General features: G+C 52.2%; 1 pseudogene; it reads right to left on the minus strand.

Annotated features, from left to right (window-relative positions):
* Positions 1 to 1,370: 1,370 nt before the first annotated feature.
* LOC139275667 (large ribosomal subunit protein eL20-like) lies at positions 1,371 to 3,778 on the minus strand (annotated as a pseudogene).
* Between the last annotated feature and the right edge of the window lie 5,233 nt (positions 3,779 to 9,011).

Genomic DNA, 9,011 nt, shown 5'->3' on the forward strand with positions numbered 1-9,011 from the left:
AACCAGGGGACATAGTCTTAAGATAAGGGGTAGGCCATTTAGGACTGAGATGAGGAGAAACTTCTTCACTCAGAGAGTTGTTAACCTATGGAATTCCCTGCCGCAGAGAGTTGTTGATGCCAGTTCATTGGATATATTCAAGAGGGAGTTAGATATGGCCCTTATGGCTAAGGGGATCAAGGGGTATGGAGAGAAAGCAGGAAAGGGGTACTGAGGGAATGATCAGCCATGATCTTATTGAATGGCAGTGCAGGCTTGAAGGGCCGAATGGCCTACTCCTGCACCTATTTTCTATGTTTCTATGTTTCACAGGTGGGACAGATAGTCGTTGAGGGAAGGGTTGGGTGGGACAGGTTTGCCGCATGCTCTTTCCACTGTCTGCGATTGATTTCTGCATGCTCTCGGCATTGAGACTCGAGGTGCTCAGCGCCCTCTCGGATGCACTTCCTCCACTTAGGGCGGTCTTGGACCAGGGACTCCCAGGTTTCAGTGGGGATGTCGCACTTTATCAGGGAGGGTTTGAGAGTGTCCTTGTAGCGTTTCCGCTGCCCACCTTTGGCTCGTTTGCCACGAAAGAGCTCCGAGTAGAGCATTTGTTTTGGGAATCTCGTGTCTGTCATACAGACTATTGTAATATATGCACATAAGGTCCTCCAACCACCAGAGGGCTCTACCGCTGGAGGTCGTAAGGTCATAGGCTGGGCCCAGTACATAAGCTGAACTTCACCTTTGTATCTTCACTTCTGGAAGCCATTAAAGCCTGACCAGGTTACACCTGGTCACTGGCTCACAGTCCGGAGTTCATTGTATCACTTCATACACCATAATAATAAATGCAGAATTTCTTTCTAAAGGCTAACGAGCTGTAATGTGTCCCAAGCTCCAAATGTTTGTACCAGCCTCTGCAAATGTTGCTTCCTCTCCATGCAAACTGCTCCAGTAACTGAAGTTGGCCCAGGAACTTGATGGAAGTCCAACTCATGATGTTGATGGAACAAATGCTGAGGTTGCTCCTCATTGGTCTACTTCAGAAATCTCTGGTTGGATGTAATTGGAAGCAAACGCTGTTGGGGAGGTGGGGGGGGGGGGGGGTATCTCCTCAGACTGTTATATCACCTGATAGTGAGATTGAAAAGGGGTGGCAGCCTATTTTCTTCTCTGGAAGTACTGTCTCCTTGGAGCTCTGATCCACAGCAGCCCGAGAGCACCTCACCCAAGTGGCTGTCCCTTTGAGCCGAGCCAATTTGGGGCTTTTTGGCTATGAATCATAAAATCAAATTTACAGCACGGAAGGAGGCCATCTCGGCCCATCGTGTCCGTGCCACCGACCAAGAGCTAACCAGCGTGATCCTTCTTTCCAGCTCTTGGCTCTATGGGTGTATTGCAGCCAAGCCTGAGTAGATGATCCAACAGAATATCAATACATTTTCAGAGAAAGTGTTTGGTCTTTTGGTGCCGAAGCACGGCTTGTGCTGGCGATGCAGGATTCTGTGTGGCAGAGGGAACGTGATCTGGAATCATGGCTCCCCCTCTGGGTCAGGGAATGGGGGGGGGGGGGGGGCGTGCGATCCCCCTCCAGGTCAGGGAATGGGGGTGGCTCAACCCTCCGGGTCAGGGAATGAGGGTGGCTCCCCCTCCGGGTCAGGGAATGAGGGGGCTCCCCCTCCGGGCCTTCACCCGTTCCCTGACCTCTGGGACCACCTGCTGACTCTCACTGTCTGGGCTCAAACAGTCCCCAGTCCCGCGGGAGAAGGAGGCTTCAGAACGAGCGCGCTCCTCTCCCGCTCCCGGCCGGGCCCCGGAGGGATCAGGTTCTCGTGGGGTGGGGGGGGGGGGGGGGGGGAGGAGGTGTCAGGGGTCACGTTCCCTATCCGGGGGCTGTCCGACCTGTTCTCCTTCCCCTGGGCGGCAGGAAGCTGAACGAGGCGGACATTTTTGATCTGATCAAAACCTGCCTCGACCAAGTGTTGTGACTGCCGCCCCTCGGGATGGAGAAGACATAGCTACGCGACCCCAAGCGTGTTATGGGGAGTAGGCAAGCAAGTGGGCCTGAGTCCATGATCAGATCAGTCATGATCTTATTGAATGGCGGAGCAGGCTCGAGGGGCCGAATGGCCGACTCCTGCTCTTATTTCTTATGTTCTAAGGATAGACCAGTGCCGACATGAAGGAGAGGGAGGTAATGATGGAGGTTGTTTCGGCACTCATAGCAGAGTGGGCTCGGTACTGGCGTTTGACCTATGATGCCTGATTTTAAGGGAGCCTTACTCTGTATGTAACGCGTGCTGTACCTGCCCCGGGAGTGTTTGATGGGACAGTGTAGAGGGAGCTTTACTCTGTATCTAACCCTGTGCTGTACATGCCCTGGGAGTGTTTGATGGGACAGTGTAGAGGGAGCTTTACTCTGTATCTAACCCATGCTGTACCTGCCCTGGGAGTGTTTGATGGGGCAGTGTAGAGGGAGCTTTACTCTGTATCTAACCCTGTGCTGTACCTGACCTGGGAGTGTTTGATGGGGCAGTGTAGAGGGAGCTTTACTCTATATCTAACCCATGCTGTACCTGCCCTGGGAGTGTTTGATGGGACAGTGTAGAGGGAGCTTTACTCTATATCTAACCCCGTGCTGTACCTGCCCTGGGAGTGTTTGATGGGACAGTGTAGAGGGAGCTTTACTCTATATCTAACCCTGTGCGGTACCTGCCCTGGGAGTGTTTGATAGGACAGTGTAGAGGGAGCTTTACTCTGTATCTAACCCATGCTGTACCTGCCCTGGGAGTGTTTGATGGGACAGTGTAGAGGGAGCTTTACTCTGTATCTAACCCTGTGCTGTACATGCCCTGGGAGTGTTTGATGGGACAGTGTAGAGGGAGCTTTACTCTATATCTAACCCATGCTGTACCTGCCCTGGGAGTGTTTGATGGGACAGTGTAGAGGGAGCTTTACTCTGTATCTAACCGCGTGCTGTACCTGCCCTGGGAGTGTTTGATGGGACAGTGTAGAGGGAGCTTTACTCTATATCTAACCGCGTGCTGTACCTGCCCTGGGAGTGTTTGATGGGACAGTGTAGAGGGAGCTTTACTCTATATCTAACCCTGTGCGGTACCTGCCCTGGGAGTGTTTGATGGGACAGTGTAGAGGGAGCTTTACTCTGTATCTAACCCATCCTATACCTGCCCTGGGAGTATTTGATGGGACAGTGTAGAGGGAACTTTACTCTGTACCTAAAATCTAAAATCATAGCAGGCCAGTGACACTCGCTGGATGGGATCTCTTGTACCTTCATGATCTGAATGGAGTGAGCACGATGGCGAGCCCGCCTGTCACGGCAGCACTGGGTGACAGCACCAGCAATGATCAGGTCCTTGTACTCCCTGTACATATTATGGGTTCCACTGCGAGAATCGTAGCACAGCTAAATACCAACGTTCTTCACTTCCTCTGGTGACTTCTCAAAAACCTGTCCACGATCGACAATTTCACCAGCGGACTTTTTCAGTTTCTTCATCAAAGAAATGAAGTACCAGAATCGAGACTTGACAACGATACGATTTGGAGCAAAGATGCGCATCCGATACAGAGCAGGGCCGCGCTCTGTAGTTGAGGGCAGGCGCCGCTCAATCACCTTGTATTCCTGGAGGGTGCCCGAAGCTTTCACGTCGTCTCTCGCTCGCCTGCCACCCGAAAGAGTGTGTGCGTGCCCATCCATGCACCAGTGTGCCGTGCAGGTTCCAGCAGGGGTCATTGGACAGTGGTCATGAGCTGAAGCCCTGGCTTCCATACTCTTCTCCCAGATTGGGGGGTGTCGAGACCAATTCCAAAGACATCAGTTTCACCTTCATTAGCTGACTCGACACAAACTGAGAATTAAACCTGATCTAGTTGTTTTAACCCACTAACCAGTCGCTGCATTTATATATATATATATAAAAAAAAATCTTCTCTCTGATCCCATCCTCATCGCCAAATGTTATGTTTTCAGTATGATATTACAAACTCCCCTCTGGCTCTTTGGGCAATTCCTTAAATCTGACCCTCCTGCCAATGGAAACAGCTTCTCCCTGTTTTACTCTATCAAAATCCCTCTTAATTTTGAAATGAGCTGCAAGTGCCAATAGCAGATTGTAGTAAAACACAGAAGTATCTGAAGTTTCCCTGCTGGAGCCGTGCCTTGATTAAGCTGTGCTGTTGCAGGTCATGGTGTTGGTGACCATTTACGGTCAGATTAGGGTCTAGTTGAGCGCTCCTTTAAAGTTTCATGGCTTTGTGATGTAAAGTAAGTTGGCGAAGACAGAACAGCTGGAGTGATCAGCCAGCCTGATATGATGGTGAAAAGTTTCTAGTAATCTTCACTCGGAATGAAGTTTGTATCCCAGCTGGCAATACTCAATCGTGCATAACACTAGCCCAGGTCAGGTAGGTGCTTTAAAAATGGGCAGTTGTGATCCTGAGCGATAACGGGCGGTAGCGAGCCTTAAAAATTACTTTTTGGTGGAAATTAGTGGTGGGGGGGTTGGGGGTGGGGGGGGGGGGATTTTGGGTGATTTCTGAGCGGCAAATGTAGGTGGGCGATTTTCAGCAATGCTGGTGGTAATCGGAGGCCAAAATTACCACCGGCGATAATCGGGAGATGAAACGGGCGGTAGAGAGCGATAATTTACACTGTTGACCAAAACGGGCAGTAACTGGCCGTTAAATGGGCGATCCGAGGGGAAATTCTAGCCCGAAGTCTCATACGGTACATTTTCTATCCTCCCACTGATTTTTTTCAGTGGATCTGGATCAGGCAGGGATGGGACATTGCTCAGGGACATTTCCTGTTGTGTCACTTCCTCCATACGTCTCCCCAACCTTCCGTTCCACCAAGTTTCCCAACGGCTGGGCCAGACAGTGCAAAAAGGTGCCCACCTATTTGTGGGTGGATGCAAATGATGGAAATACGTCCTCCCAACAGATTTCTGTCTGCATGATTTGAACACTGGCCACACAATGGCCACCAGTTAGGCCCAACCCTCCGATGTTCTGAGCTTGGTGGTGAAGGCTACAGAAGCTTTGTTTGACAGCCAGGGCCCTGTGGGGCACTCAGAGTGTGGCCTTGCACAGGCCAAAGAGGAGGAAGGAATTTGCTTTCATTCATTGCCGTTACATTGAAGGCTCCCGCATCCCCTTGAGGAGCACTGCCGGATGTGTCTATCCCCAGGACTTCCCTGGCAGAGGCCTGGGAAACCCATCTCCAGCACATCAGTGACCCTAGGGCCAGAATGTTGGCTGGGGTCAAGGGCGCATCTTTCGTTCTTGGTGAAATTCCCACTCTGCTGGAGGCGCTGCGGCCCAATCAGGATCAACTGGAACGTCCTCGCTCGTTATCGTCAGTATTTTTAACTTCTCTACGTGCCGATTTTGTAAAGATGCTGCATTGCACATTGGCCTGTCAGATCGTTTACCTGCATAGAATTGTTTCTGTTTTATTCCCTGCTGGGACATCAATGCTGTAATATACACTGTTTGTAATGAATAGGATTTTATTGCATTGGGAGCTGGGCAGCCAATGTGGAGACCACAGCGAAACCGTGTCCTCCTGGTACTCTTGGAAAGCGGGAAGGATTGAGCAGTCGTCGGCAATGTGACCCCTGCCCAGGGGGGCACTACTGTGAAAGTTCAGGACAGGTTGCTGCTACCGGTGAGACTCCTATTCTCGAACACTTCTTGTAATTATCCTTGCTTCACAGACAATTTGGGGTGGAAATTCGTTACTGCCCATTTTGAGGCATTAATCCAGGCCGAGCACTAAGTTTAGCGCCTTGAAATGTTTACGCCTCTCGCTGAGAACTTCGTTGGAATCGGGCCAAGAGCCGACAGGGGTGATAAATCAGCTGTTACACACCTGACCTGGGGGGGGGGGGGAGGATAAATCAGCTGTTACACACCTGACCTGGGGGGGGGGGAGGATAAATCAGCTGTTACACGCCTGACCTGGGGGGGGGGGGAGGATAAATCAGCTGTTACACGCCTGACCTGGGGGGGGGGGGAGGATAAATCAGCTGTTACACGCCTGACCTGGGGGGGGGGGATAAATCAGCTGTTACACGCCTGACCTGGGGGGGGGGGGAGGATAAATCAGCTGTTACACGCCTGACCTGGGGGGGGGGGGAGGATAAATCAGCTGTTACACGCCTGACCTGGGGGGGGGGAGGATAAATCAGCTGTTACACGCCTGACCTGGGGGGGGGGAGGATAAATCAGCTGTTACACACCTGACCTGGGGGGGGGGGGAGGATAAATCAGCTGTTACACACCTGACCTGGGGGGGGGGGAGGATAAATCAGCTGTTACACGCCTGACCTGGGGGGGGGGGGAGGATAAATCAGCTGTTACACGCCTGACCTGGGGGGGGGGGGAGGATAAATCAGCTGTTACACGCCTGACCTGGGGGGGGGGGATAAATCAGCTGTTACACACCTGACCTGGGGGGGGGGGAGGATAAATCAGCTGTTACACGCCTGACCTGGGGGGGGGGGGGATAAATCAGCTGTTACACACCTGACCTGGGGGGGGGGGGAGGATAAATCAGCTGTTACACGCCTGACCTGGGGGGGGGGGGATAAATCAGCTGTTACACGCCTGACCTGGGGGGGGGGGGGGGATAAATCAGCTGTTACACACCTGACCTGGGGGGGGGGGGAGGATAAATCAGCTGTTACACGCCTGACCTGGGGGAGGGGAGGATAAATCAGCTGTTACACGCCTGACCTGGGGGGGGATAAATCAGCTGTTACACGCCTGACCTGGGGGGGGGGGGAGGATAAATCAGCTGTTACACGCCTGACCTGGGGGGGGATAAATCAGCTGTTACACGCCTGACCTGGGGGGGGGGGAGGATAAATCAGCTGTTACACGCCTGACCTGGGGGGGGGAGGGGATACATCAGCTGTTACACGCCTGACCTGGGGAGCGCGGGTGGTGGGGGGGGCGGGGGCACTAACGGAAACGCTCGCGTTAAATTCTGGAATCCGTTGCGCATGCTCCAAAGTGCAAATTGAAATCCCGGGAAAAGACTTGTCTTAAAGGCGCGGCGTAGTAATGGCACCCATTAAAGTTTTCAAAATCACTTGTTTTCAAGCAGTCTGTCTGCCGCTGCAAACTGGGAGGCTCACGCACCGCGCTGTGTGTAAACGTTGCACTGACTGTGACCCTCCGAGGGAAGCGCTTCCTCCTCCCTTTCAGTAGCCGCCAGTTAACGACTGTGGAAGGCCGTGCCGACTGTGTTTTCAGACGTGATTAGTGGCGGGCGCTAAATGAGGCGGCCGCACCGAATATAGCGAGCGGGGGGGGGGCTAGCATGGTCTTTGCACCCGACTGACGTCCAGATCGGACGGACAGTCAGCAGACAGGCGCTAACGTTTCGCGCCCCAGTTAGCCCTCAACCCAATTTTCCAGTGGGGCGCTAAAAGCTGTGCGCCCGGTCGCTAAGCTATTACTCGCTGTAATGCCCTTTCTGGCCGCTAATTGAGGAGCTGGACAACTAATTTCCACCCCCGTTGACTTTTATAAACAGCTTATTTTCACCCGCCCCCTGCCCCCCCCACCCCCCACCAACCCCTCCAATTGTCTCCCCTACCTCTACTGAAGGCAGTGACTACTGCTTTGGTACTCTGCCCGGATGTGCTATTCAACTACAGAGGGCATCAGAGCTGAGCCTCATGCTGACGGCTTAGAGGGTTAAATTATGACAATACATTGCATAAACTTGGCTTGTCGTCCCTTGAGTTTAGAAGATTGAGGGGTGATCTGATCGAGGTGTTTCGCATGGTAAAAGGATTTGATCGGGTCGCCACGGTGAGGCTATTTCTTCTCATGGGGGAATCTGGAACGAGGGGAAATAATCTTAAAATTAGAACTAGACCAGTCTCCAGAATGATGGGCTTTGATTCAGAAGAATAATTCTGTTGAACTACCAGAGATTTAATGGATGAAGTTAGGAACAGGCCCGTTAAACCTCTTTCTTCCACAGGCAAATTGAAAATCGCGCCATTTCCCCAAGTTCGTGTCCAGTGGATGGGGCTCCCTACCAGGAACACACACCCGAAAAATTAACTGTCATCTATAATCTACACTTTCCTGCATTCTGCTCCTCGAGTTTAATCACCTCAGGGAGCCTTCTGTATAAATCATCCCGAATTTCCAAGGGTGACCAAACAAAGCTCTCAAATATTCCACCATTCTGCTATTTCCACTATTCGACCCCAGACTGCTGCTCTGTTTGGACAACATCCTTGGTCCCCATTGCTCACCCAGCGCCATTAGCAAAGGCTCCATCACTTGCCATAAAGTAGGAGCTGGGTTGGGACTGTTATTTCACACCGGACCCTAACAGCCAGCAGAGATAGGAGACGTTAATCTAATCAGTCTGGGCTGGATTTGAAAGGACAGTGTGCTAATCCAACCCACTGCTCGCAACTGGTGTAACTTCCAATCCAGCGGTCTGGCAGACCAAAAGGGGGAATAATTGGCCTGGTTTGCGCCTCCCATTAGCGCCTGCAGGGGGCGGTAACGACGCGCTAAGAGCTTACCGACCGGCAAAATCACCGACGCCCACGAACCTTCCTGGCGGGTTTGCGCTGGCGCTAACATTTACCGCCGCGATCCCTTGCACCCTGTGAATCGTGACGTCATCCGGTCCGCACCCTGCAGCATCGTCTGGCCTCAACAACGGCAGCTGCAGGAGGCGTTGTCACCTTGGCCGGCCGCTTGGGGAGCGCTAATTAAAGGCAATGGTGGCCAGTGTAGGGGGTGGTCTGTGGGGTCAGGTTCACCTCTGACCTTCTGAGCGGTTCGAATCGCTCCCACTCCCTGGGTTCGAGACTTTGGATTTATTTGGGATCTGACAAAGTGCAAGAGACAACTGGTTTGGTGCAAAAGAACTTCAATTTTTATTAAGGACAAGAAAATACAATGTCAAATTTGTAATCACTCAAATAAAGAACATTGATAGGTCCTTACTATACAGTATAAAT

The sequence above is a fragment of the Pristiophorus japonicus genome, chromosome 11 (assembly GCF_044704955.1).
Source record: "Pristiophorus japonicus isolate sPriJap1 chromosome 11, sPriJap1.hap1, whole genome shotgun sequence".
Taxonomy (NCBI): Eukaryota; Metazoa; Chordata; class Chondrichthyes; family Pristiophoridae; genus Pristiophorus; species Pristiophorus japonicus.